The 4,853-nt window shown below is 35.5% G+C and overlaps 1 pseudogene; it reads right to left on the bottom strand.

Annotated features, from left to right (window-relative positions):
• Positions 1–2,384: 2,384 nt before the first annotated feature.
• Positions 2,385–3,076, bottom strand: LOC114818820 (adenylosuccinate lyase-like; annotated as a pseudogene).
• Between the last annotated feature and the right edge of the window lie 1,777 nt (positions 3,077–4,853).

The following is a 4,853-nucleotide window of genomic DNA, read 5'->3' as shown; positions in this document are numbered from 1 at the left end:
CATTATTTGGGTAAGACAGAAATCCAATCTGTGGATTTCCTCAGTTACTTGGCTTAACCAAGACCCTTCCAGATCAGCTAAAGGCTTGCTTTACAATTAAGCAAGTTTTAATTTAATTTATAGTTCTGCCTTTACATTCTGCAAGGTTCAACTTGTACACATCCAAGTAACAATTCAGATTTTTCATGTCAAGCCTAATGTCTTACAACAAATGTCACAATGCAACAAATCATTCCTCTACATTTTAAAATATTACTATGTAGGCTATTACAATGGATATTTCCTTGAACAAGCCTCAGTTCTCTCAGAGACTTCATACTTTGCCATTGTACATTGAGTTGACTGCTCTTTTTACAGCAGAATACACTTGGCATTTGAAAGCCCGATACATATGCCATTTGTCCTAAACAGTTTTAAACAGAACTGAGTTAAACAAGTGTAAGAGAATAATTATGACAGCAACTGCTGCAAAGGATCAGAAAACTGACAGGAAAAAGCACAAAAGGAGAAGGCATCAAGTTCTAGCAGACTGTAGGGAATGTAGAGAATATAAGTGAATCTGTAAGGCTCTGTAGGCATCTTTTTTTTCAAGGATATAATTAGATATGACATATTTCCTAGCAAGCAAGACATACAGTGAGCAGGATGCTTAATAACACTCAAGTAAGCATCACTGCAACACCATGTTGCAAGCTAAAAAGAAACTTCTGAACATTAGAATATTTTACATCCATGTGAAGATTTGGTTATTCAAATATAATGAGGAATTAGTGAATTATTTAGAAACGTACCTGGTGGGAATTTCACATTTAAAAAAAAAAGTCATTTCCCTTTTTTAATATGAGGTCAAGCCTGATTCATTTATTTGTTTCCATCCTTCTCAGTCTACCTCTTGCTGGCTATTTACATGTGTCTAGCTTTGGCTCGTATTGGTATTTGAGCAGTAGCTGAATATCATCTGAAAGTCTGCATTCACGTAAGGAGAATCTGTAGAAGAACAGAATAATTTAGTTTCATCATACTTTCTTATATTTCTGTTTGAGAGATTTCTTAGAGATTGGGATGTACATTTCCACACAGCACAAACAGTGATTATCAGCAATATGCAAATTACAGGCTGAAATTTGAAAATTCCTGGTGAGCATAAGTTCTATTACTTTCAAACATTTTGGTTTAACTCCTCCTGGATTTTTTTTTTCTTTTACTTTTATATAGCTGAATGTCAAAACATTCCAAGTAATGTTGCATATTAAAGTTAATATTGTAGTGTAATATGAATATTTAAGAGAATCCAATCATTACAATTGAAATAATATAATTTTTAAAACTTGGTCAAGTAAATTCGTTTTGTCTGTCTAGTAAACCTATTTTCTTTCAGAAATGGTTTCTTTTAGACCAGACAATCTTTTCTGATGCAAAATTATTTCCAACTAGTTCTACTTACAAATCAAAAAGTAGTCCTGAGAAATTCTGTATTTTATTGTGAACAACTATTTTAACTAGTTGTTCTTTAGAATAATTCTGTATCATTGTGCTTGCATTGACAGGTTTGCTGAAGCTAAATGCCTTGGAGAAAAACTAAATGAAGTGAGAAATAAAATAAGTGAGTACCTTTTAGCTTATTTTTCTGTTTTAACTGATGAAATCAAACCATTCAGAGGATATGGGATTAGATTCTAGTTTCTAAAATAAAAGAGTCAATGCATTACTAAGATTTCCAATAAAGTAAATTTTTAGCTTGTGATAGCAGTAATAATTTTATGTACCAGTTTGATTATTTTAAATACCATGAAGTGAAAACAACTCCCTGCTTTACTTGACAGGATGTCTGAAATTTAACAAAAGGAGAAGTTAAAGTATTAATATTGGATTTTCTGAATTTTATTATGGGATAAAAGAATTATAAAACATAATTTTAAATTGTGATATTTATGGAATAAGGATTGTATTTATCTATAAATTTATGTAGCTTCTGATAAAAGAATATTTCGTTGTTGAATTACTGCACTTCCTTTGTACAGATTAATTAGAGCAATTCTGAGGATTGCCTCAGCTTGGTGGAGGTTTTCGTCATTTTTTGCTTTAGGGCCCCAACAGCATATACATGGCTTCCAGTTTCAGATTTTTCAAAGCCAAAAATCACCTAGAGATACATTCAACCCCAAGCTAGGTCTTATCTGATCCTCCTAGCAACCTTTGATATGTTCCTAGTTGATTTCTGAGTTCTATAGATTCCAAGTCTGTAGCTTCTTTCCTAAAAAATAGCTATCTAGTCCCTCTGTCATGTGAACATGTGAAACACAGTTCTGTCCTCTATCCCTGAAGTCCTTGGAGATCAAATCCCTGACCTCCTGTACACATGCATTCAGGTGAACCAAGTCTCTTCAAGCTTTCAGATACAGATGCTTTTCAGGGGGACTAGATTTAAAGGTAATCTGGCATCCAGATCCAATGGTGTAAACCTTGCTCTCAAGTTCTGTCTCCTTCCTCTTTGTGGCATCAGCACAGACATGGACAATGTAGTCACAATCATCAGTTCTTGCCTTATAACAGCAGTTGACTTCTGGTAAAGGACAGAAAACTCATGACACTCCTGACAAGTGCTCTGTGCTTTCACCATAGCTATGATTATATTCTCTGTGGTCATGAATCATAGCTACTGCCAGATTCCACTCCCAGTCACCTATCAAGTTCAGTGCAATTGCCTCAGAGATATTATACAGTATATTTAAAGTTATGTCAACTATGAGGAAAGCCTCAGCCATGTTGATACTATATTTTCAAACCAAAGCACAAAGGATATTTGGAAAGGATCCAGAACCAGAGACATCAGGTGCCGAGCTGTGCTGCAGCAGTGTTATGAACACTGGGTTATTTCTATAAGACATGATATTCTATAATACATGACATTGATATTTGAATCAATCTGCCTTCTCTCAGTAGGCCCATTTGTCTCCTTCAGACTGGCAAGAACATAAATGTCAGTACAGAACTTGTGCATGGGTGTCCACAGATTGGCCCATCCAAGTAGAATTTTAATATCCACCTTGCAACTATGGATCTTTCCAGTGTCCATATATACTCACTTAAGTCCTGCCAAGTAGCCTTTTTCCCCTGGTAAACTTGGAAAAGCAGGTTAAACCTACTGTGGAGGATAATGCATGTTATTCTCCAAGTAACAAGAAGCGTCCCTAAAGTGAATAATGCCTGCAGCTTTTGGGCAGCAGTGTGTACAGGTGTGAACATGAGCCATCACATCAGGATACAACTTCTTTTTCTCTGCTGCCATCTTTATTCTACATTGTCCTGATTTACTTCTCTCTCAGATTTATTCATCTGTGATAAACCCAAGAGGTTTCTTGGCCTAAATAAGGTAGAGTCAAAGTCAGCACTGAGTGTCAAACTTCTTTCTCTTTCTGAAGCTGAAATCCATTTTGGATCAGGCATAGTGAAGATCAGCAATAAGCAGCCCCACACAATCTCTTCTTCTTGAGTGCCTGGGACTGCGACTGTGTTGCTTGAAGAAGGGGGCCTAGCAGCCACCTTATATGCACCTTATATCTGTTGCAGATGTCTTATGGGGAGAACAAATGGAGGGTGTGGGAGACAGTGCAAGAAGTGGTGGGACAAATGCCAGTCCTGAAGATACTACTTGCAGTATTACACTGGGACATAACTTGTGTGGTCTGTAAGTTCCTTGAGATTTTTCAGGAGTCTACTGTGGCAGCTCTCAGAAATAATGTAACAAAGCAATGTAGATTTAGCCTCTCGAGACTCTGTTTCCATGGATCCCAGCAAAATCTAAAAGAAATCGTTGTGGGTTTTTCCCCAGTAAATGAGGCAAAACTTCTGAGAGCTATAGTGCAGTAGAGTATGGATTTTCCTGCAGTTAAAAGCACTTGTTTTACAATTTGGTTTTAGTTAAGTGAAGTATATTTGGGGAACATGAACAATATGAAAATCTGAGTACATATTCATATGTATATGTAACCTAAAAAACCAAACTGATCCCTACAAATAAGTAGTGTTGCACTGAACTTGACAATGCTTATAGGCCTCCTATAGGAAATTCTAATAGCTTATAGTCCACATGAATATTGAAAAGCTCCTTTAAGAATCAAACTCAAAATGTGTCCATAGTTCTAAGAAAAATTGCACAAAATTACACATTTTGGTTTTGTTTTGTATATAAAGTGCAGTTACAAGTGCTTTCAAAATGAAAATTAATTCCATTACTCTCCATTTTTTTAAATTTTGGTAGTAATATGGAAAAATTGTACTTTTGTTTTGTTCATACTGTAATCTTACTGTATAAGCAAGACATTCCATCCATGTTGTATCCTTTTATAGCTATCTGTATGCTGCTCTATGCAAATTATGCAGATGTACACTCCTTTGTGGATGGTTTTAAACACTGATGTCTGGAGCTTGAGAATGACCATAATGCAGAGTCCTTCCTTCAATTCTTTCTGTGTAACTTTATGCAGCATGTGAAGATTAGCACTCTGGTTAATATAAATAACATATATTATTCATCTATCCTTTTCTCCTAGCCAGCCTTCATTTCATTATAGTTGTTAATAAATCTACCTATTAGCACCTCTCTAAGAATTACTAAATCTTTGTATCCATTATGACACTTTTTGGCTTATTCAGCGCAGCCAATGCAATTATACTAGATTATATAGTTTGGCAGCCTGAAACAATTTTTCAGTTAACTGTCTCATCATAACATATGTACTCAGAAGACCATTAAAGATGCTAAGTAAGGTTACTAACCTGCCAAATTTTTACTCAAAATGTGGTAGGAGAAATAAGAATCATCTGCAGCCTGGAACTAGCTTTTAATTTGG

The sequence above is a fragment of the Antrostomus carolinensis genome, unplaced genomic scaffold (assembly GCF_000700745.2).
Source record: "Antrostomus carolinensis isolate BGI_N321 unplaced genomic scaffold, ASM70074v2 scaffold2878, whole genome shotgun sequence".
Taxonomy (NCBI): Eukaryota; Metazoa; Chordata; class Aves; order Caprimulgiformes; family Caprimulgidae; genus Antrostomus; species Antrostomus carolinensis.
The sequence above is the reverse complement of the archived record's forward strand: the minus strand, read 5'-3'. Positions and strand labels throughout refer to the sequence as shown.